Source organism: Aptenodytes patagonicus, chromosome 1 (genome assembly GCF_965638725.1).
Source record: "Aptenodytes patagonicus chromosome 1, bAptPat1.pri.cur, whole genome shotgun sequence".
In the NCBI taxonomy this organism is placed as follows: Eukaryota; Metazoa; Chordata; class Aves; order Sphenisciformes; family Spheniscidae; genus Aptenodytes; species Aptenodytes patagonicus.
The window spans coordinates 2,001,578-2,026,989 of NC_134949.1; the positions used below are offsets into that span (position 1 = coordinate 2,001,578).

General features: G+C 39.8%; 1 protein-coding gene across 2 annotated transcripts in view; it reads left to right on the forward strand.

Moving 5' to 3' along the window:
* The window catches only part of CHCHD3 (coiled-coil-helix-coiled-coil-helix domain containing 3), a 165,203-nt gene that overhangs the window by 33,159 nt on the left and 106,632 nt on the right, over positions 1–25,412 (forward strand). The gene's annotated exons all lie outside the window — the stretch shown is intronic.

The following is a 25,412-nucleotide window of genomic DNA, read 5'->3' on the forward strand; positions in this document are numbered from 1 at the left end:
TGTTCAGCCGGCTGTCAGCCAGCACCCCCAGGTCCTTTTCTGCCAGGCAGCTTTCCAGCCACTCTTCCCCAAGCCTGTAGCGCTGCATGGGGTTGTTGTGGCCGAAGTGCAGGACCCAGCACTTGGCCTTGTTGAACCTCATACAGTTGGCCTGGGCCCATCGATCCAGCCTGTCCAGGTCCCTCTGCAGAGCCTTCCTACCCTTGAGCAGATCAACACTCCTGCCCAACTTGGTGTCATCTGCAAACTGACTGAGGATGCACTCGATCCCCTCGTCCAGATCATTGATAAAGATATTGAACAAGACCGGCCCCAAAACTGAGCCCTGGGGAACACCGCTCGTGACTGGCCGCCAACTGGATTGAACTCCATTCACTCCATTATGTGGAGGGATGCAGTATGCAAATGCACTGCTGCTGTCCAAGGGCAGTTGGATTGGGGCGTGATGGTGTCTCATGTCTTTGTGAACAGCAACATGCAGAGCTGTGACTGGTTCTCTCAGCTCCGATGTCAGGCTCTTTGATAGGGAAATAAGTATAATGAGGCCTCACCCCCTGCACATAAGATTTGTAACTTTCTTCTAGGAAAAAAAAGTCAAAGTGCTGGACTTCTAAAATTTTTTTTTTTTTATTTTTTCTTAGGAGAGGTATGGTAGGGGCATAAGCCCATCATTAGTGAATTTAACTGGTATCCTAGTATTAAAAACTACTTGACCTTGCACTTCTGACCTATTAACAACTTAACTTGATAACCCACTACTTTTCTTTGTTGACCGTCTTTAAAACACATGCCGATGGTACGTGACACAAAATTCTTTTATTTCTGCATTCATTTTATGAGATTTTTTTTACTGTAGATGGTGTATTTTGCATGTGTACATTCTCATTCCTTTCTCAAAAATATTGTTTTTTCCCAATCTTTAAGTGAAACAACATTTAAACATACAAATATCTGGAACTTGCAACCGTTTCTTGTGTCTGATTCCAACTGTCCAATAGCTAATTTCAGTGCTGTTTCTGTATGCGGTGTATGACCACATTTTGATCTGATTGTGAAATGTATTTTACTCATTTCAGTCTGTGAAGGAAGGAAATGTTAATTTTAACTTGTGATATAATTTATTTATTCACACATACATACATGCTATAGATGGTCTACTCTTACTATAGATGGACTAATGGACTAATCTTATGATAGAGGTACTACTCTTACTATAAAGTTACGATCTGTGCTTATTTCTGGGATTAGAGCTAAAGACTGACTCTTCAAATTGTATTTTAATGCCATCAGTGCACTCATAATACTTGAATTACACAGCTCTTGTTTAAAGGGACTTTGAATAGTTATACATAAAGCAGTGATTTAGACCCAGCCTTAGAACATGTGTCCAAAATGGTATGCCCACTGGTCTTTCATACTACTTCTGTATACCTCTTCACATGTTTTAATCTCTTTTTTTTGTGTGTGTGATTGAATATATTTATAAACCTTCAAGCTTCTTTGCTGAGAATATGAAGCTTGCCTAAACTTTTGGCTATATGAGAATAGGATGAAAACCAGGAAGCTCTTTGGGAACTTAAATTTCCCCAGAAATAATGATGAACCTTTACAGGATTTTCTTCCCCCAGAATTTGAAAGCCTGTATAGAGGTTGTGGAAACGTTGTAAGTTGATGAGAAGGTTAATAGCTACCGTCATGAGAACGTGTGGCTTCGTCGTTGATGGAAATTTAAGCATTACCAATGGCTGAATTCCCCCATGTTTGACTGTCCTGGGCCAGCACACTGCCTCATCTCATGTGCTGTTTTTGCAGTCCAACTAATAGACAAACATTCCTGGAAGTGCTTTAATAAAGCTGCCTTTTGGCTGATTGTCCATTGGGAATATACCTACTTCCTCGGATGGACTGGATGAATGCAGTTGCTGTGTATAGAAGTCTTTTTTTCCTTTCCATCATCTTAAGTGGAAGCAACGTTTATTCCCTCAGAAATGAGCCGAGTTGTACATGAAAGAAGGATGTCTGCTTGCCTTGTGTCTTATATTTTCTCATGTATCTGCTGGCTAGTGTTGGAGATGTGTTACATGAGTAGGTTGGACCTTTTGTCTGACTGGTGTAGGCATTCTTACGCTCTCCGATCGGTTGTGCAAAAGAGGAATGTGTTAATTCCGTCTTGCGTTTCATAATAAAGTCATATTGACCACAAACCCCACTGAAGAGCCAAAGTTGATTCTAGTTTATTCGTTCTTTTACTCAGCCCAACTATTCTTTCTCACTTTGGTCTTTAAACATTTGAAATGTTTCATGTTAAAAGTATTTTCATTTAGAAAAGTTAGATTGATTATTATTTGATTGCAACAGAACGTGCAGTGACTACATTAGTAGATGGGACCAGTTAATGTGTCAGAGCTACAGTCTTATGATAATACTCAAGGTAACGTACAGGTTGTAACACTATCAGTATTATAGCAATAAAACTATTATTGTTACAGTTGGTAATACTAGAGAGCTTCTTTATGTTCTGAACAGAAGTAAGAGGAAAGAGTAATGTGCCTTTTCCCCCTAGAGAAAATACAGCTTTGGTATTTCTGTAGTCTGTTTTCCATTTCACGACAGTGCCTACCAGTACCTCCCAGAAATATTCCCTATTCTTACAGTGTTACAGAGAGACTCCGCTCATTATAAAGTTTTGTATTTACTGAAAACGAAGTGTAAGTTAGTACCTTAATGGTTCAACAAACCACACGCGTATCCCTACTTTGGGTGTCTTTAAAAGGCTTTCTGGGTGTGATTGTTACCGCCTCTGGTATGTATGGTCCCTTCAGACCTACTAAAGAAGCAGGCTTTTGCCCCCTGTGAAATATGTGCCGAGACTGCTGTTAGACAACTCTGTAAGAAAAGACTCTTAAAAATGAGAGAATAGGCACAAGGACTTGAGTTTGACAGTAGTGACAGGTAATAAATGGTAATTGTTGATATAGTTTCTTTTTTCACAAAGTTATTAACTTCATTTCCAGTGTCATAATAGAAACAGATGCAGAGTTTGCGAAACTGGTTATATGTCACAACGTGAGATGATACAAAATATGACAGTGAAACTTCTGAATCCTTTAAGCTGTTTGGATTTCCTCCTGAGGTATAGTCTTAGAAATGTAGATCATTACACTATGTCTTGTCACAGCTGTTGAACTCTTTTATTTTAATCATTTTGTTGATGTTGGTGATGAGAGAGTCTGGAATAGCTGTTCCTATTGAAGTAATTGGAAGCATTTCTTCTGATAGCACAGAGTTGGCCCCGCACCGTTCTGGATGGTGCCATGGCTCGGGAACCTCAGCGATGAGAAGCTGCTTCTGGTCAGCAAGATGCATCTGCTCCATTGAGTTCTGCAGAGAAATCTGCACAACTCAGTGGACCAGTAGGTGTGTTCTGGGACAATACGGCAGTAGTAAACTAGAGCTAGGGATCACAAAATGCACATTTGGAATAAAGAGAAGTGGTGTTAGGCTAAAGGGGTTTACTGCCAAGAAATAAACTTCACCAGTTACGAGATTTTCCCAGTTTTCACTCTTGTGTCTCAACGTCTGTCTGGCTTGCTCTAGTTTGCCTCTTACTGCCAGAACGTGGTACTGGAACTGTCGTACTGTCCCTGTTAACCTGGGTGTCTGATTCTAAATATGTAGTAATAACTTGACTTTTGCCTTTTCTCTGCTTATTCTGGACAAGCTCAGCAAATATTTAGTATTTGTCCTAATTTCCCAAGAAGTCAATGAGTAAAAAATTTTTAATGTTACGGCTCTGGAGAACAGGCATGGGGGAAATTAGGTGAGTTTCCTTCTCCTCCCATCTTTAATTTGTAAACTGAACGGCAGTTTATCTACTACATACACTAACTTTGTTCTTGAATATAAAACTATTCATTTGTTAGAGCCCACGATACTGTACTGATGGTGCTTGATAAATCTTTTTGTTTATAAAGAGTTTGCATTATGAAAGGCATAAACAGAAGAAAAGATCTTTTGAAAAAGCAAAAGTGAACAACAACTTTTTTCATCAGCATAATGATAAAATTTTAGCTACTGTCAACCTCATCAGACTGCTGGATTCCTCCACTAAAATATATACAAAACAATACTTAAGAGGCAAATGAAGGATGTGATTTCCCATAGAAATTGAACATTCATGAATGATTACTTACCTTCCCCGCCGCCGCCCCCCCCCCCCCCCCCCCCCCCTTGAAAATCAGGGAAATTTCAGTCTTATTTATTTTGCTAATCATTTAGCTTTAGGCTAATTGTATTTGTGGATTTTCAATCTCCTTTGCTTGGCAAGTGTTTCCTAGCTTCCACTTTTTTTATATGATTTGGCACATGGCAAGTATTAATTATATGTAGAATGAGGTGTGTTTGCAAAATGCTGTGTATGACAGTCCCTTCAATATCGCAGAAAATTTATTTTGTTCAAGTCTTAAATATATATGTGCATGTAATTTTGTTAACGTGCCAAATATATGTCCCTGTGCAGTTTGCTGATGTATGACTGTCCCAAGAGACCCAGATGATTGTTTTCCCTACGCTTAGTTGTACTTGGATTCTCCTATATCATATCTCCTGTGATTCCAGCATTTGTTTCTTAGAGGAGAAGTACTACTGCAAGTAGGAATCTTAAGGCAGGGAAAGGCTTAAGAGTAGCCTTTTGTTTGGTTTGGTGGTCCTTCAATAACTCTGTTGCTAGGTCTGCTCTAAAATTGTTTAAGTCATGACAAAGGTAGAAAATTATCGGGACTAGCGCTGAGTATTGTGCAAGTGTTGCTCAAAATATTATTAAAAAGGATTTGATGTATGTAGAAGTTACATAGTGTATCTTAAATCTATTTTAAAATGTCTGTTTAGACTGCCTCAACCCTGCAAGATTACTTCTGTTTAGATTAAGATCATGGACATGGGTTAACTTGATTTGAAGAACACGCTTGAACTTCTCCAGGTGACTTCACTTGAGGCTGAATGGAACATATTCCTAGGATCCCTTGTGAAGGGAATTGAATGGGTGGTAACTGTTAGTGGATGGAAAATGGTAGGTATCTGGAGATTAATGATTTTAACCAGCAGATCCAGAAGAGAACTATTGCCTGTAGCCTGTCGTGGTTTAACCTCAGTCGGCAACTGAGCACCACGCAGCCGCTCGCTCACTCCCCCCCACCCGGTAGGATGGGGGAGAGAATTGGAAGAGCACAAGTGAGAAAAACTCATGGGTTGAGATAAAAACAGTTTAATAATTGAAATATAATAATAATAATGTAATAATAATAATAATGCACAAAGCAAGTGATGCACAGTGCAGTTGCTCACCACCTGCCGACCGATGCCCAGCCAGTCCCCGAGCAGCGGCCCCCCCGGCCAGCTTTCCCCAGTTTATGTACTGAGCATGACGTCCCATGGTATGGAATGTCCCTGTGGCCAGTTTGGGTCAGCTGTCCTGGCTGTGCCCCCTCCCAGCTCCTTGTGCACCTCCAGCCTTCTCAGTCGGTAGAGCATGGGGAGCTGAAAAGTCCTTGGCTAGTGTAAGCACTGCTTAGCAACAACTAAAACATCGGTGGGTTATCAACTTTGTTCTAGTCCTAAATCCAAAACACAGGACTGTACCAGCTACTAGGAAGGAAATTAACTCTGTCCCTGCTGAAACCAGGACAATATCCACTCCTTATTCTATACCATCTACGTCATGCTCAAGTCCTCATATTTTCCAGTACATTTCCATTAATCACCACCCCTTTTCCCGGGTTTCTTTTAATATACACACACACACACACCCACCCACCCACCCACACACCCACCCACCCACACCCCCCCACACCCCATTCCCTTAGTCTGTGGGCCATCCCTCTAAAATGTTTGGTGAGTTCATTTAGTCCATGACTTCGGGCTCCATCTGTCATAATAATCTTCCAGGGCAGGAAAAATGGAGATGGTATGTGGTGTTGGATTGTTTCATGTTGAAGTCAGTTCTGGTACCATCATCACTGTGCTTTGCTTGGTTTCATTGAAGTTATTCTTCATTAATCTGGGTGATTCTTATTGTAATATCATTAGTATGGCATATAATATTATGTAGTACTTAACGTCACATAATTCAGATCATTGGCTATTCTCACCCAAAATCAAATCCCCTTGAGGTACACATCGGACTTCCCCATCCTTCCGCATTACCCACCAGGTGCACCCAGGTCCTTGAGCAAAAGCAATCCCACGGATGGGTTTGCCTTTACCCAAGGCAGGAATAACCCAAACTGTTTTCCCCAGCATATTTTTTACGTGCACTACAGGGACTTTATTCCCATCTACAGTACATAGAAGTTCTGACTGGGCAGGGCCAGCTCGATTGGCAGATCCCCTCGTGTTGACTAACCAGGTGGCCTTTGCTAAATGCGTATCCCAATGTTTGAATGTCCCGCCACCCATTGCTCTCAGCGTAGTCTTTAACAGTCCATTGTATCGTTCAATTTTTTCTTTTGTAGTCTTAATCAGTCCTTGTCCAGCTTTCTGGGCCTTCTAGTGGTTGCCTATTGGGATCCCTGTTATCCCTTCCCTGTATTGGCTTCTGCTTATTTTCCGGTATGGTCACCAAAAAGCCAATTAGTAGAACAAGACAGATGTGAACCTGTTAGAGCAGGTCCAGAGGTGGGCCACAAAAGTGGTCAGAGGGCTGGAACACCTCTGCTATGAAGAAAGGTTGAGAGAGTTGGGGTTGTTCAGCCTGGAGAAGAGAAGGCTCCGGGGAGACCTTATTGCAGCCTGTCAGTACTTAAAGGGGGCTTACAAGAAAGACGGGGACAGACTTTTTACCAGGGCTTGTAGAGGCAGGACAAGGGGCAACTGTTTTAAACTGAGAGGGGGAAGGTTTAGATTGGACATAAGGAAGAAATGTTTTATGCTGAGAGTGGTGAGACAGTGGAACAGGTTGCCCAGAGAAGTTGTGGATGCCCCATCATTGGAAGTGTTCAAGGTCATGTTGGACGGGGCTCTGAGCAACCTGATCTAGTGCAAGATGTCCCTGCCTATGGCAGGGGGTTGGACTAGATGCTCTTTAAAGGTCTCTTCTATCCCAAACCATTTTGTGATTCTATGATGGCTTTTGATAACTCTTAGGTTTTGCTGTGTTTTGACTGTCTAGTCTCCTGTGATGACTTTGGTAACTTTTGTCCGGAAAGCCACATGAAAAATGCTTTGCTTGAGTAATACAGATGATAGATTTTTCAAACATTCCCTGGTAATGAATTGCTGGAGTCTGTTCTGCGTGGCTAGCTGGGCTCTGTATGGTGTGGCATTTTATCTGTCATTAGCTGCATAAGTTATTGCAACCTCTGTATTTCTAAACATCCTCATCTGTTTAAAGAAAATCTTTCTAAACTCTAAATCAGCTTTTAAAAATACGTACACACTGGTGCACGAAGGTGGCTCTCAGTGGTAGGTTATTAGATTGCAGCCATTAGCTGCTTTATGGTTTGTTGTTGTTGTTGTACTTGGGGGAGGGTCCCTATATAACTGCAATTCACTTTATGGTTTAATTGATACTCTGATGCGTCTGAGTGCTTCCCCCCGACCTTGTTTTGTCATGTCTCAGCAGTACATTGCATATATGACAAGCTCTTAGTAAACTTCTTCAGTAGACAGCTTTTGCAGAAGGGAACAACAAATTCACCAGCGAAAATGTAAAGTGAAAGAAGAATGAAGAATAGTATTAGAGAAGAACCCTTTGGGAAACTACACACCAAAAGTGTTCTATTAAAATCAATACTGGGGCTTGACCTTTTTGTGTTACTGTATATTTTAAAGCTTACTATTGATTTCTGTTTTAATAACATGTTTATTCTAGTTTACTGGCATAGGTCTGCAGAACATAAGGAAAAAATAAAATGATTGATTTATTTACAATATTCATTCTGTATTTTACTGAGGTAAATTTATGAAGAGCATATTAATGTATATTCACTTCATACGGGTAGTGCACTAAATATGGTGAAAACTCTTGAAGTAGATTTATTTTATTCCTAAATGATTATATTTTCCCAGGTAATTAGCTATGTTAAATTGGGAGACTGGCTTTTTGTCGCAGTATTCTTCTCACGGGGGACAAAAAGCTACTTTGTTTGAAAACAATTGTAATCTAGTCTTCTGCCACAAGGACCTCTTGACAGTGTTTAGATTACGTGTGAAAACAGTCAGGAAAATTGTATCTTCTCTACTGCTGACAGTAGGATAGAAAGCTGGAAATACTTCCATGAAGCAGTAAAAGTGATTGTAATTATTTTGACTTCTGACAGGTCAAGAATAACAGTTTAATACCTTCTGGCATGAGCGACCATACTGCTTTTAAAAAAACAGCTGAAGATATTACCCAGTTGATAATCACATTTAGGAATGCAAGAATTGGTACAATAGACTTGCACCAAAGCTTGCCTCCTCTGGTCGTCCTTTCTCTGACAAGGTTTCTATGAATTAAGTATTGCAGAGAGAGATTCAAAGCACTGTTTAAAAATATAATTGAGAGAAACTGCTTAAGTTTCTTCATTACCGTTGTCATTCCTGGGGAAGAAAAAGTGAAAAGGTATGAAAAGATACACTTTTGAAGTACAGCTCTATTGGCAGTACTGCCACTTTTATGTAGCCTATGGATAATTATTCTATCTCTGTTCATACACCTTTATACAGAATGACTTGTCTTCCACAAGTGCTGGGAAGCTTAACCTTTTTCTAGCATGACATTCAGTGTATCAGAAAAAAAACCCTGGCTATTGATTTGAGAGAGCAAAACTTGGATATTTTATAGTGATAAACAGGACTTTGGAAGGTAAGTCATAAATTGCATGTAAACTGGAAAGAAAGGCGAATGTGACACCTGATAAGGGCCCTGCCATCTCTGAATGTGACATGTACATGTGCATGACTCTACTTCCATATCTGAAGATGTATAGTTGGTAGAGAGAGGACTTAAAATAGTAATTGGGTAAGATTGCAGAGTATGCTTTTCTGGACTTTAAAATCAGATAATGCTGGGCAGTGGTGAGGGCTATTCATTTACCAAAACAAAACATTCAAGTTCGGTGTGTGTAACTGATGTTACAAAAATACAAAAAGTATAACCTATTTCCTTTGAGTGTCTAAAAGGCCACTTCAGCCTCAGGGTTGGGGAACACGCACGGAGAAAGTGGCAATCACTTCCACGGGTTGAGTTCGTCCTATTCCCCCTTCCTAGTCATGCCATCTCAAACATTTCCTCTCTCACAGCAGAAGTTTCCCTCGTCTGATCTCACACCCAGCAAAAGATTTAGAAGTGACTTTATTCTTCAACAACTATAATATTACTGAGATCTGGAGGATTATGGGATAATACTGCTCTGTCACAGGAAAAGAGGGAATGAGGAGGGTCAGGCTGGGTCAAGACTGTCCCTTTGCAGGCAAGGGAAGAAGCCAAGATTAAGTGGGAAGACATTTTGGGTTTGAGCACAGATTTACCTATAAAACAAGTACTGTGATCAGGTGAGCTGTTGTAACTGATGCCTCTTTGGACAGCCAGCTGTTGAAAAGAGAATTCTATTACGGAAGCATAAGTCACCTTCTGAATGGGGTTGCATTGTACCTTTTTGTTCTAAATCCATAAAAGTTTAGTGCACAATCTTACCTGCAAAATGCTAAGGAAGCATAAAAATGTTTGCAGCCATGCTGCTTATGAGGTTGAGGGTTTGGAAGTACCAAGCTCTCTTAGAACCCAGTTTTATTTTCCGTATTGTTTTCTGGGAAGAAAAACCAGTATTTGGCAATGGTACAGTTACTCTCCAAGATTTTTGTTATTAGTCTGACTCTCCATTAATACCATTTTCTCTAGTTCTCAGTATATATGGAGATGAATCTTGGACACAGGAAGTGGAAACTGGAGAAAGCAGCGCTATAATTCACTCCTACCTTTATAAACCCCAATTTTCAAGGGATTATTTTTCACTTTGATTTGAAAACTTGGCATCCCAACTGACAACTTGTATACCAAGCTTCATCTTGATCACTTTATTTCTAGGAGATATGGGAAAATGACTTGAAGTCAGTGAGTTTATTTGGAGAGAACATCAACAAAAATAATGGGGACTGGGAGACTGAAGAGCTGCCCACTGTGGGAGAAGATCAGGTTCGAGACCATCTAAGGCACCTGAAGGTGCACAAGTCCATGGGACACGATGAGATCCATCCACGGGTCCTGAAGGAACTGGCGGATGAAGTTACTAAGCCACTATCCATCGTATTTGAGAAGTCATGGCAGTGCGGTGAAGTTCCCACTGACTGGAAAAGGGGAAACATAACCCCCATTTTAAAAAAGGGGGAAAAAAGGAAGACCCGGGGAACTACAGGCCAGTCAGTCTCACCCCTGTGCCTGGGAAGATCATGGAACAGATCCTCCTGGAAGCTATGCTAAGGCACATGGAGGACAGGGAGGTGATTCGAGACAGCCAGCATGGCTTCGCCAAGGGCAAGTCCTGCCTGACCAACCTAGTGGCCTTCTATGATGGAGTGACTACATCAGTGAACATGGGAAGGGCTACAGATGTCATCTGTCTGGACCTCTGTAAGGCCTTTGACACGGTCCCCCACAACATCCTTCTCTCTAAACTGGCGAGGGATGGATTTGATGGGTGGACTGTCCGGTGGGTGAGGAATTGGTCAGATGGTTGCATCCAGAGGGTAGTGGTCAACGGCTCAATGTCCAGATGGAGATTGGTGACGAGTGGCGTCCCGCAGGGGTCCATATTGGGACCGGTACTGTTTAATATCTTCATCAATGACATAGACAGTGGGATCAAGTGCACCCTCAGCAAGTTTGCAGATGACACCAAGCTGAGTGGTGCGGTCAACATGCCAGAGGGACGGGATGCCATCCAGAGGGACCTGGACAAGCTGGAGAAGTGGGCCTGAGTGAACCTCATGGGGTTTAATGAGGCCAAGTGCAAGGTCCTGCCCCTGGGTCGGGGCAACCCCCGGTATCAATCCAGGCTGGGGGATGAAAAGGGATTGAGAGCAGCCCTGCCGAGAAGGACTTGGGGGTACTGGTGGATGACAAGCTGGAAGTGAGCCAGCAATGTGCGCTCGCAGCCCAGAAGGCCAATCGTATCCTGGGCTGCATCACAAGAAGCGTGGCCAGCAGGTCGAGGGAGGGGATTCTGCCCCTCTACTCTGCTCTGGTGAGACCCCACCTGCAGTACTGCGTCCGGCTCTGGAGCCCTCAGCATAAGAAAGACACAGACCTGTCGGAGCGGGTCCAGAAGAGGGCCACGAAAATGATCAGGGGGATGGAACGCCTCTGCTATGAGGAAAGGCTGAGAGAGTTGTGGTTTTTCAGTCTGGAGAGGAGAAGGCTTCGGGGAGACCTTCTTGCAGCCTGTCAGTACTTAAAGGGGGCTTATAAGAAAGATGGCGGCAAACTTTTTAGCAGGGCCTGTTGCGACAGGAGAAGGGGGAATGGCTTTAAACTAAAGGGGGGTAGATTTAGACTAGAGATAAGGAAGAAATGTTTTACGCTGGGGGTGGTGAAGCACTGGCCCAGGTTGCCCAGAGAGGTGGTGGATGCCCCATCCCTGGAAACACTCAAGGTCAGGTTGGACGGGGCTCTGAGCAACCTGCTCTAGTTGAAGATGTCCCTGCCCAGGGCAGGGGGGTTGGACTAGATGACCTTTAAAGGTCCCTTCCAACCCAAACTATTCTATGATTCTATGAATACTGCTTCATAGTTCTAGATTCAAGTAGGGAGGAGGGAAACTATTCCCCCCCTGGCAATTTTAAACAAACCTTTGCTTTCAAACCGCTGAGCTCTTTCATTTTGACAAGTAGCAAATGAGTAGACATAGCAGAGAAACACTTAAAAATAATAATAATAAAAAATTTTGTAACTGTCACTTCATTTTAACGGATAATTAACGTTGTCATAATTTCATGACTGCCTTTGCCGATCCCTAGAGGAGTGATATTAAGTTGGAAAGTAATTTCAAGTGGAATTCTCTGGATATTGGGGAAAAGTCTTAGCTAAATACATACACAAATTATGTAAAACAGTTTTACTGTTCTGACTTAGCTTCTCTGCATGCCTCTGGCATAAAGGTAGAAATTTGTTCATCTCTTCTGCCTTTATATAATACTGGTCTGTATGCACATATTTTAAAAACAGTGGCTTTATGAAGTATAATTACAAAATCCCCTCAAACAACCTTCTCTCCCTCCTACTCACCCTCCCTCCTCTCAACACCCAACACTGCTCCCCCCCCAAAAAAAACCACAACAAAAAAACAAAACCACAACCCAAATGTCTTAATATAGAAGATGGTTGAGTTGACTTTCTTTAAGGTATGAGCAGCCATCAGACCGACAGGAGTCAGTGTCCATATTGCAATATGTATTACCAAGATGTCCGTGGAAGTATTGTTGTTAAATTGACGAGCTGTACATAATTACGAGTTTTGAAATTAGTGTCTTTGATCTTTTGATCAAGGACTTGTACATAAAATAGCAGACCGTTAGGAAAGATTTTTCAACTGACAGGTGTTATGCTGAGGCTGGAAGGCAGCTGGAAAAAGGAAATGAATGAATGTGTTGAACCGAATGCTGTTACTTGGACTCACTGTTATGGGTGGTTTGAGAAGTATAGCGTGTGAAGTAGGGGGTAATTGAGAGAACGGAAAGAAATGGTTAAGTGGGGCAAGGTGGAACATATCTTAACCAAGATAATTTTTCTTGGGTTGGATAGCAGACTTCAGCCTAAAGAACGAGTAAAGCAAAGCACTTGATACCTTGCTGTCCTTGTTACTGCTACTGGACATGTCTGAAAGTAATGTAAGAATTGTAAGAGAATTTGAGACTGACAGAAGACGAGCGTGTAATGGGACATATTGGAGGGAGGAGTTAACGTTACGGGAGAAGTTTACTTGCTGCTTAGGGATCGATTTTGGAATCACTCTCGCTTTTATGTTTACAGTAATATTCTAATGATTGATGCACTAATTTATATATGTGTATGACCAGCATTAACGAGGGACAGGTCACCGTGAGGAAGAAGTGGATATGCAATAAAGTAGTGGAGTTCTTGTTAAATTTAATAATGTGAAGTGCAAGCATAGGAAAGTAACAGTAATATAGTACAAGACCGTAGGAAAATCTCACTCAGATTACTCTATACAGTTTGAGGTAGATAGGCCAGAAAAAACCCATGTGAAACAGATATTGTTCATATTTGTTTTCAGTATATTAATCTGCAAGTTCCAGAGATGCTGCTAGCTCTCATCAGAGGAGAAAAAGACCTTCCCCACCCATATCCTGAGTGTGTAACTTGGCCTCTTCCTTTTCTTCTTCTTCCTTCTCATTTGTTTATTCTAACTTCACTCTGAGCTGTTGGAGGTTGCCTAACTTCCATGTTACAGCCGTGGTAAATCAGCTGGGTGACTTCAGTGGTACTGGCAAGTGCCTGGTTGCACTTTGCTTATGTAGTAAAGGGGGAAGGAAGCCAGTCGCTAGGTCTGGAGTACCTCGGGTTAGATTTGGAGGGCTGTATTTTGCAGCCTGCTGGTATATAGGATAAGTTGCATTACTGAGAATTGTTTGACGGGCCAGGGATTGCAAGCATTATTGGTACCTTTGATCTCTTCTCTCTTCCTGCGTGCGCCATAATCATGAGAGCTTTTGATCATTTGTGGTGAATTTGTCAAAGAATTTTGATGGTGCATGTTGTGGTCTATAAAGTGGGTAGCAATTTGGATCCATGTAGTCGTGTTTGAATGGTTTTGGACTAAGCACTCATGAAATGATTGCAAATCTGGGTTTGATGGCCTGCATGTTCCTTTTTTGGCTTTATATTCCCATGTTTTTTAGAACTTTAGCATTTTTGGTTTGCCTTGCTTTTTTCTATTTTACCAGTCCTAATACTCTTGTACTTAATTAGAGATTTGTTCAGTACATAGATGTCTCAACAATGGGTAGAACATAAGTTCAGGAAAGCTATATTCTAGTCTTAAATTCAGAGGAGTTTTCTGCATTCCCATGCATGTTTTTTAGTAATGTTTTGTGTTCTCCCTCCAGCCCTCACCCAGAACAATGCATCATTTAAAATACAATTCACATAAAACTTTTCCAAAAGACCAAAGTAAATTAGAGAAAAAAAATATTTTCCTATTTGGGACATGTGGGCAATATGAGTGCAAAAAAGTTGAAGGCAAAATATGTCCTTTTTACACCATGGTTTCACGGTGCAGGAGAATCATATTTTCTGTTAACGTTTGCATAATCTGAAATACAGGGTTTAGAAATGAAATTTGAGGACAGATTTTTAAAGAATGTGGTTGCTACTGGTGTCAGGAATAGCTCCCTTCACCTGCAGTATGCAAAGTCTTACGTGAGTAGAGAATAATTTTTTTAATGTGTAAATAGTGCTAGGAAATCACTTCAATTTAGTAGAACTTTGTTTGTCATTCTGAGACTTTTGTGGGAGAAAAAAAAAAAAAGACATTGCCTTTCAGATAATTTTTTTGTATATCTCAGTCCTTGACTAAGTTTTGCAGAGGCAGATGAACTTTAGATAATTTATCTGACTTTGCAGTCAGGTGACTAATCGGTTACTAGAAATTGAGCAGGAGAAATATCCATTTCACACTTCTAAGACCTCGGTTCAGGTTAAAGTTGTTTTCCTGATATGTCTTGCATCTTTTCAAATCCCTTGTCAGCTACAGTGATTTTCAACCACAGCTTTCTATGGCACATTCAGCATGCACTCATTAAATATTGAAACTCAGTACTCAGAAACATTATTCATTCATTAATATTGCATCATGGCCTAAACTGCATTGTTCAAAACATTTTTGGATGTTATGTAAGTCTGTCAGAATGCATTAACAAACTTGCTTGTGTCAAACTAAGCAAAAAACCTGATGAACAGTTTGCACTGTAAACACATTGTACTCTTATTTTTAGTCAATATAAGCTTTTTGAGTTGAGTATCATATAGAAATGGAAGTATTCAGAAATCGTGAAAGATGAAGGAAGCTGCGTAAAATTAACATTAATAAAAACCCAACCTCTCATTGTAAGAAAGCATACAGAGAGAGATATATATATTTTAATACTGAAATGTTTTAGTTTTATGTCTTCTTACAAGGAGTTCATATTTAAGGATCATTTCCAACTTTAAAGACTAATACCTCTTTAGATTTTTGTACATTTTATAGAGAAGAGGAGAGGATGATTTTCCGAATAGTGGACTTTGCAGCAGGAAATGATTTTGGTTGGTTGGAGGTAATGAAAAATGACACAGTTCATGCTGTGGACTTGAATGAGTTTATCTTGGATCAACACAGATCCATCAGATTGTGTAGCTTGGAGACTGTAATAAAGATACAACAACTGGCAAGTGATCATTTCCCTGAAAAGTCACGAAAATCTTGGATAGCGTAATAAATTTTCAGTATCTGGAAATAAGGGCTGAAAATGATATATCGCTGTATTTGCTTTTAATATAGAATTGTTTACCAATTTTAGATTTCCTGTGGTTTCTTGATTAATTTAGAATGAAGCATGTACTGGCCATCAAAGCACAAAACTATTTTTTTTTTTTTTTAACATTTCTCAGTGTGTTGCTGTTGTCTGTGAATTAAAAGGTGCTTTCTCCTTAATGATAATCTTTAGCATCTGCAGGTGTTTTTCAAGAATGACAGAAATGGATATTTTGAAGTAAACAATAGAGTGAATTCTTCTGGATTGAGAATTAAATTATTCATCTTGTTAGTGTGGCTAACATGGTTCATGCTGTGCAAGGTTACAGTACCATGTCATACATTCACGTGGTAAAATTAACAATTTTCTTCTCTTGAACTCATTTAAAAAATGGTTCTGAAAAGGATGGAAATTTTTTTCAGAGTGCAGCAAGTTTTTATCATGCTTTTTTTTTTTTTTGGAATGTGTTTTTGTATTTCTTAAGAGATACAGAAAACAGACTGCTTGTCCCATCAGAGATGCTTTCTTGTTTTTCTTAAATTTCTAATTCTGCTGCACAGTACTTGGCGAGTGGAGCTAGCTGCGTATTTTGACTTCGCTTATTTTGTTGGACACCCGGTATGATAGTTGTCAGTTATTAATTTTAATTATTAAATTATTTAATTAATTTATTAACAACAAAAATAGTTTCTCAATTATTATTTTGTTTTGTATTATTTTTGTGATGTTATTATTTAATACTAGTTTCATTTGAATAGAAATAATTACTTTAAACTGATATATACAGAAAATATAAAATTCTGAAAACCTAAAGAGCAACTTTCTATGTAAGTTTTTAAATACAGATGTGTTAAATCTATTTATTCCTTAATATGTGTTAATTTAGGCAAATTTACGTTTCCTCTACTGTCAACTGCAGTAAATGGCCAAGATGAACTAAGTAACTGAGATTATTATTTTATTTTATTTTTCATGGTGCTTGTGATGGTCAACCATAATTGATGAGACTGTTGCGTGCTAGCTGGGTGCTCTCACCTGTAGCCTGTTTGTTCGGTGGCAATGTACGCTATAGTGTCACTGCCATGAGATGCCAGCTGTTCTTCATTCAAGTCTGGGCTAAATCAGTGCCACTAGCTTGGGGAAATGCTGTAATTGAATTAATTTGGGCTCTTCCATAGCTGCAGAGAAAGAGGTTTTCCCGCCAGAGATGTGGGGTAAGCATTTCAGGCTGTCTTAGGTAATGCTCTGAAACGTTTGGTGTATTCACAGGTGGATTCTCTTTTACTTAATCTTGCATGTAGTGTGTTCATAGCTAGTTCAAAAGCTGTATAATAACAAATGCCACCTAGAATCTCACATTCACTGCTTTTATAGGAAAAAAAAAAAGATACGGATAAAAGAGTAATGCAGAAGCAAAAAGGTTATTCTGCTGAAATAGGGTATTTCCCCTTTGGTCTGAAGATCTACTTCAGGAGATGGTTGGGACAGATGTTTTGATCACATGTATAACTTATTTTGATTTTGCCTCTGTCCCTCCTGCCCACCCCTCAAAATCTAGATCTAAGAACAAATTGGCTTATATATGAGAGAGCATCGTTTAGAATTCTTTTCATCTGTCTGCCAGTGCAAGATTGCTCCTTGAGAATAATGTGGTAGGTTTTGTGTTCAGTTTTAACAGAATCAGATTTAGGTGGAGTGTACTGCAAACATTATTCTGATGAAAGTGATTTCAGGAATAAAACGGTCCAAAATTTGTCTTATAGTAGAACCTAAATATGATAACTAAAAATATCCAAATTCTTATTATGTCTCTATTTGTTCTGAGATACATAAATCTTTGGTGGTTGGTGTAACAGGACTTACCTAGGCTCTTGCAGTTTACTCCAGGATTTTTTTTTTTCCCCCTCGGTGACAGCAATGTTCAATCATACTTCTGTTTTTTGAGGAAAGTCCAGACTTCATATATTTAGGTCTGCTTCTTGTGTTCAGTAATTTTAATGCACGTGACGGTGTTCTGCTCTGAGTGAATCCAAGGGGTTACTGTCTCCAGTGAGATGGGAATTACTTCAATGTAGGAATTTTCTCCAGAGGGATCTCAATTTAAGTTTTTCATTCAAATAGGTAAGCTTCATAACTGTCACAGTATTCATGACAAAGGAAATTCAATAATTTTTTTTTCCTCCTCTAGCTAAGCTCTTACGTCCAGTCTTTAAAGGCAGTAAGAGCCTCAGGCAGAGCATTTTTATTCTCTGTTTTGAGATAAATGGGATGTTTGCAGTGCTGTGAAGGCTATCAGTACAAAGGTGTGTCCAGTTTTAGCCAGTACAACTTCTTTTCTTCTGACAAAAGCTTTCCCCCCACCATGTTTTAATGCCCAAATATTGTCTATGTTTATAATATCTATATTCAGGAGATGACCCAGTTTTCTACCTGGAAAGCATGCTTTTATTAAAACATATATAACAAACGAATCTTTGCATCTTAGCACAAAAAACCCCGGGAAGTTTTCTAGGTATTCACTGATATTTTTTTCGATTTTAATATTCACAAGTTTGGGTTGTACTGAAAACAGATTTCCAGAACAAGGATGGGAGCTGATACGAGTATGCTGTTTTGAAGTCTCATAGTTACAAGAAGTATGTCCAGTAGGTTAATTATGTCAGTCATTGACTGCAAGGATGTACTCTTGCTTCCATGATAAAAACAGGTTGAAGTACCACTGAACAAGCTAAAAATTGAACTTTGTGTGTACTAAATTATTCAAAGATAAATTTCAGGAAGGTATGCACACATTTTCCTGTCTTCAGTCTGTAAGCTTTGTGTTCACATAAATAGCAAAATTAAAGGTATTGTTTGTTATTGTCGTGGTTTAACCTCAGTCAGCAACTGAGCACCACACAGCTGCTCGCTCACTCCCCCCCACCCGGTAGGATGGGGGAGAGAATTGGAAGAGTAGAAGTGAGGAAAAACTCGTGGGTTGAGATAAAAACAGCTTAATAATTGAAATAAAATAATAACAACAATAATAATAATGTAATAATAGTAATACACAAAGCAAGTGATGCACAGTGCAATTGCTCACCACCCGCCGACCGATGCCCAGCCAGTCCCCGAGCAGTGCCCCCCCCCGGCCAGCTTTCCCCAGTTGATGTACTGAGCATGACGTCCCATGGTATGGAATGTCCCTGTGGCCAGTTGGGGTCAGCTGTCCTGGCTGTGCCCCCTCCCAGCTCCTTGTGCCCCTCCAGCCTTCTCAGTCGGTAGAGCATGAGGAGCTGAAAAGTCCTTGACTAGTGTAAGCACTGCTCAGCAACAACTACAACATCGGTGCGTTATCAACTTTGTTCTCATCCTAAACCCAAAACACAGCACTGTACCAGCTACTAGGAAGGAAATTAACTCTATCTCTGCCGAAACCAGGACAGTTATTTCTGCTATTGCTTTACTTAATGTAAATACTTAATTACTTTTAGTTGTCTACCAGCAGATAGATCTATGGATAGATGGAGATGTTTGTCTATTTAGGGATGAATACCAGAGTATAGTGTTAAAATCAACAGCAAAAGGAAGACTGGGGTAAGTGTGGACCCACTGCTAAATGGAGCAGCGTTCCTGGTGACAAAGGAAATGGAGAAGGTGGAGATACTCTAAAGCCATTCTTGCCTTCTTTTCCTCTGTCTTTACTGTTAAGGCCAGCTTTCAGGAATCCCAGAACCCTGAGACCAGAGGGTCGGTCTGGAGCACAGATGACAACCCATAGGGAAGGAGGATCAGGTTAGGAACTCCTAAACAAACTGGACATAGAAAAGTTCTATGGGGACTGATGAGTTGCATCTGAGTGCTGAGGGAGCTGGCTCATGTCGTTGCGAGGCCGCTCTTGATTGTCTTTTGAAAGGTCATGGTGATCAGAAGAGGTTCCTGGAGATGGTAAGAAAGCAAATGTCTTTCCTATCTACGAGAAGGGCAAGCAGAGAGATTTGGGGATTAGGGCGAGAAGCAATGGACACAAACTGAAACATGTGAAACACCTGAACACAAGAAAACACTGTGAAGGTGGTCAGACACTGGATCAGGTTGCCCTAAGAGGTTCTGAAGTCTCCATCTGTGGAGATATTCAAAACCCAACTGGACACGGTCCTGGGCAGCCTGCTCTAGCTGACCCTGCTTGAGCAGGGAGTTTGAACAAGATGATCATACGAGGTTCTTTCCAGCCTAAAGAATTGTGTGATTCTGTGAGAGCTGTGGACTGCACTTTCTACTTAATAAAGTAAGAGGCAATCATCAAGCATTTGAAGGATGTGTGAAAGAAGTTCCGATGTAGAATTCAAGACTACCAGAAGCTTTAGGGGTAATAAAAAGATGAGTGACTTAATCATTGGGTGTTTGTTTACTAAATTGCAAAAAGTACAAGTGTCATGGAAGAATAAATTTTCTTTGTAGCGTTAACTCAGGGCTTTGAAGTCCTAAAAGACAGTGCTGTAGAAAGGTAGGAGTTGTTGCTTTCTGTATATGATCGTATGCTATAAAACAGTTGAGAGCATGAAATACTGTGAAGTGTTAATCCAAACTTTAGTACATAGAGGTTCTTGTTAATGCTTTATGTGTATTTTCAAATAGTGCTATGGAAAAGTGATAGCATTGCATACTTTATTTCATTAAATCAGCTACTGTAACTAAATAGCTGTACACTTCTTGAAACAGTATTTCATAATTATTTAGAAGTATTTTATTCAAACTATCAACTGTGTAGAAAAATGTGTAGTCAGCAGCCTTCTCTGCTGTTTCAGCACTTTTTTAAAGCGCTTTCTCTCTGTATAAATGATCAGTGTAACGCATAATGTCTCTTGTCTGTTAACTAGAGCTTTGTGCTTAAATGTGAGAACCATTATGTTGAGCCTTTATATTTGTTGTAATTAAAAATGTCATTTTAGGTGGTCTATTTATGTGGAATTCTTGGAGTAGTGGACTATACTGACAAGTTCTGCTATTTAACTCCTTATAAATTGCAGATGTGCATCTATCTATTTATATTTTTACTTTTGGCTAGATAATACAATTTATTACTGTAGACTTAGCTGATGTTTGCCTTTTATTCAGCAGCGGTATATGCTGAACCAGTAAAATGAATTTGTAATGTCAAGGAAGAAAACTACTGTAAGTTGATGCAAACAAATGTTTGATATCAGCACGGATCTGCCTTGTGTTTGTTTCATTAAGCTCCTACAAGCCACCCAATTATGTAACTCAAATAAATGAAAATTACTTAAAAATCCTACTTCTTTTGTTAAAACTCTGGTGAATTTAAATCAGTGGAGATGGGTATTTAGGACTTTTGTGAACAAAAGTTGCCCTAAATAAAGAAGTCTAGCGGGTGCTTCAGAAATTTAACTAGTTATATTTTGTTCTGTAGGTACAATGAGATACTTTCCTGATCACACGAATGAGGATTAGAGTAGATAGGAAAGACTTTACATTTTTCCTTTAAGGTGCTGCATGAGCAAGGCAGTCTTGGATGTTTTTGAAGAACATAAACCAAGTACCTTTTTTGCCTAAATTATATAAAATTTGATCATGAAATAGTATAAATTTATTTTATGGTAGAATGCCACGCAAGGAAGAAGAAAAAAAAAGAGTAAAAAAACATTTTACTGCAGCTTTCTTTGGCTAAGGTGACCTGGTCTAGAAGTTACTCCTAAACACGTTGGCAAAGCTGGATACAGAGACGTCGCCAAGCTTTTGAGCTTATAGACACAGTAATGCAGGGAACTACTTTGGCTTGCAACTAGCGTCTAGTGAAGAAGGAGCAAGCTTTGCTTCTGGAGATAAGCACGCGAATTGCAGAATTGCTTTGTGACATCAGCAAATACATCTTGATGAAAGGAGGCATCTAGTTAAGCCAATTGAAATGAAGAGCTGATAAACTCTTCATGTAGAGGAGAGGAGGAGGAATGTACAGGAGAGTTGGAAATTCAAAGACAAAGACAAATTCAAAAAGTTGAAAAGACAAAGCTGTGAAAACTCTCTAGTTTCAAAGCCAGACAAGAAGAAAAGTTTTGTAGGAAAGAGCTCCAAATGTTGCTGATTGAATAGCTGCCTTCAAAAAGGATTGCAGTTGATCAAAAGGTCCCCAAGACAGATGGATATTCAGACATACGGATCAGCAAAGAAAGGTTTATGCCAAAAGTCGAAGGAAGGAGCCGAAGGAAGCCAAAAAGTCAAAATGAGAATTGCTGAAAGTCAAGTAGAAGTTTTAATTTTCTTTATTCTGGTATGTTTTAAACTAAATAGATGGGTTTTTGGCTTTTTTTTACTTACCAAAGAAGGATGTTTTTGGGGGAGTAGAAGGCAATCCAGACAGCTCTGGAACTGTTGAAGTAAAATTAGTGGCAAAGATGTAACAAATCTTGAAGAGAAGATCTGTTTCTGACGTGGAAGGGAATGGAAAATAAGAGGCAAAATACACCTTTACTAAAGGGAAGTAGCAGTAGAGAATAAATAATTTGATTTCCCTCCCATAACAACATAGCAACTTTAAAACAACAGAAACACAATAGGCCTGATCTTGTTGATGGCTACTAAACTGGAGAAGGCAGAGATTTGTCACGAATGACAAATGGAGATTATTAGTCTGGAAGGTGGTTAGTAATGGGATTTCTCGGAAAGCAGTCTTGGAACTAAAGTTAATATTTTTATTTCCGAAAGAGGCATGTGGCACAAAATTTAGTGATACTGTTGCAAAAGGAAGGTTAAGGAGTCATATGTGAGGAAATAAATGACTGACTCCTACTAACTGGTAAGTGGTATGAAAGCGCAAGGTACTTCTGCTAACAAACTACCGAATGTTTCGGCATTGTAAATCTTCTATCTAGAAATAGCAAGGAATAAAAAAAAACCTGGGAAGTATTAGTTAATCACCAAAGTGAAATCCTCTGGAAATGGAGCATGTAGTTCTGCAATAGCTGCAGGGAAGAGCTGATGGGTTGATCAGGGAAACAACATTTCTTATAAAAGGCTGAAAGAGTAGATTTTGTTTGCATGGAACGTGAAGATGGAAAAGCAGACAAGACTGTTGTCTTAAAATGATCTTTGGTAAAACATCGTTGGCCCCAAAGTGAATGTTTTAAATGGGGCAAGTATAAATTGAGCTTGGAGATTACAAGAACATTCCTAAATCTCCGAAATGCGAACTTCTGCTGCAGCCTTGCAGGTGAGGGGCAGGGGGGTTGGTGGTGGTGGGGTTTGGGGGTCTTTTTTGGTGGTTGTTTTGGATGAAGTTGGTCAATTTATGCAAGGCGTTACTGCTGAGCTGCAAAACTGGCAACTATCCGATGACGCAGGAGATACTTACAATTTTGTGTTTGGATATTTATGCTGACTTTTACACCATTATAAGTGCATTTTTAAAGACATCAAGAAATCCCACTTAAAGGAAGAAGGGCGGTCTGTAACTAAGAAAACTGCATTTGGATGAACTGTTATGAACAACATAAATAAGATCTTTCCATTTTTGATGTAGATATTTAACATCATCGTTATTGGTATCGATGAGCAAGCTAGTATTAAATACTGTTTGTCATCTTCAGATATTGGGAAAGAACACATCACGCTATCTGTTTAGAAATATCATTTTACACGTGGAGTGGGGAAAAAGGAGGTGGGCGGAGATCAATTTGTTAAAAACATATAATGCTTTATTACCAAAGGTTGGAGTTGGAAGTGAGGGTCTCTCCCTGCACTCCCATCAGTTACGCTGTTGTGATGGAAGTTCCTAGGGTGATTGGTCTGGCAAGGACAGTGAGATGGGATTGCCGACAAAGGATGGCACAGAATCCTTTTTCTGGGATTTTTATCGCATGGTTTGCTTGGAAGCTAGTAACTTATAAGATGAGGTATGGGGTTATAGAACTTTGGCAGGGAGTTCCTGGGTGCCAATTTTGGGTGTCCTATCCCCATCCTTTCCTCTCTTGCTATGGTAGGACACGGCTGTTCATGGCCAAGAAGATACTCAAAACTGGAATGGCTACAAGGTAGTATTGAGGTACCTGGACTAATTTTAAATGGGCTGGTTAAGGTCGAAATAGCAAGTCTTGCCCCGAGTTCCCTGCTTGTGGGAAGCCAGCATTGTATAGCCATCCCTTCTGTCACTGGTGCGGCTGTACCCACAGCTGTGTTATTGTCTGCTAATTCTGTGGGATGTCAGAGCTTCTGATGAAAAGCTTTTTAAAGGCTCGCTGTAGGGTGGGGAGTCAGATGACTCGCAAATGTAGAGGAGATTCTGGGTCATCGTCATGTAGCAAGTTTGCAGCAAAGGACACGCGGAGTTTTGGCAAAAGTAGAAAAGAACATCCTGTCCCTCTGTAGTGTACTTAGCAGGGAAGCTGAATGTAACAGCAGTCAGGTTAAGCCATCAAAGGGTTTATCTTGACATTAGGAGCCCATTATTTTTAAGTGTTAGGAAAACTGACTTTCTTCTTTTTGCAAGAGAGGTTGAGAGGAGACCTCACAAAGGTTTGTAATTCCGGGGGCAAAAAGGAGAAGACTTGAGAAGACTGAGCTCATGTCAAATACGGGAATAATTTGCAAGAATTACATGTAAACATCTAAGTGTTTTTGGTGTTTTTTGTTTTTTTTTTTAATTTTGGAGAGTTTGTAGTGTGGAAATCTCTGGCAGCCTTTTTCAGGTATTATGTAATTTTGTGTACTTTAATTACTCTGCTAGGTACAGTATGCAGAAAGAAGAGACACTTTTAGGGGAAAACCGCTTGTGGGAGGTAAAATCCAGAAAGGATGAGGAAGGAGCTTACTTCAGTCTCTGGAAATGCTAAATGCTTTCTCTGCTGTCTCTCACAAGAAAAAGCTGCTGAGACTTCTATTTTGACACTTTTTTTCTTTTTAGACAAAACATGATTTCTCCAATCTAAAAGACAACCGGTGTGTTTTGACTGCACCGTTGATTGTGTGAAGGATTTGTTATATCAAAGCTGCTGGAATAATTTGGGGGACCTTGGGAAATCACTTAATGGAATTTGGTCCATGTCTGCATAATCTGACTTTTTTGCTAGAGTAATTGAAGATGCTGCTTAATAAACTCTTTATAAAGATTCCCAGTTGGTTGCTGTGTTTCAGAGGGTTGTGTCTGAGCACAGAAGTAATACATCTTGTAATTGTCTTTTTCCTCCCCACCTCGCTTAAATATTTTCCTTGGGGAAGAATCTAATGTACTGCAATGCTAGTACCTTTTACAAAGTGACCCTACTCATTATGATTTGTTCTCTGAAGCTCCCTTGACAACGTATAAATGCACTGAGAATACTTAAGCTTCCTCTCCATCACTCTTTCAAAAATCTATTTGAAAACCAGTGTTTGATACTGCTATTACTATTCTGAGTTCCCTAATGCTGACTCTGTGTTCAGTGTCACAACATACATGCAACAGATAAGTTTTATTAGCTAAACAACTTATATCTATGTATTTTCATGAAAATTAGATATGGTGTGCTTATATCAAGTACTATAGTGAAGATTTCAAATATATTTATGGTGTGTGACTTATAAATGTTGAGAATTTTCTGGGACTGGAGTTGCCTTTATTAACTCTGTGGCAACAAGTTCAATAGCTATTTTAATCTCATCCTCTCAAGTCTCTGGGAAAGGTTCATTATGGTTGCTCGGTCTTTTTGCAACTTGTTAAATAGATGCGGTATTTGGGTTTATGGTATGTCCAGAGACAGGAAAGCATTATCCCATTGCAGAAAAGGACAGAGCTTTTAGCTGGAAGTGGGGTGCCCACTAGCTGACGGAGAGAGGGATTTTCCTGGAAAAAGGCTTCCTTTAAAAACAGAACAAAACCAAGCAACCAACAGAACGTCGTGCATATTCTTGTTACTTAAAGATGTATTTTCATA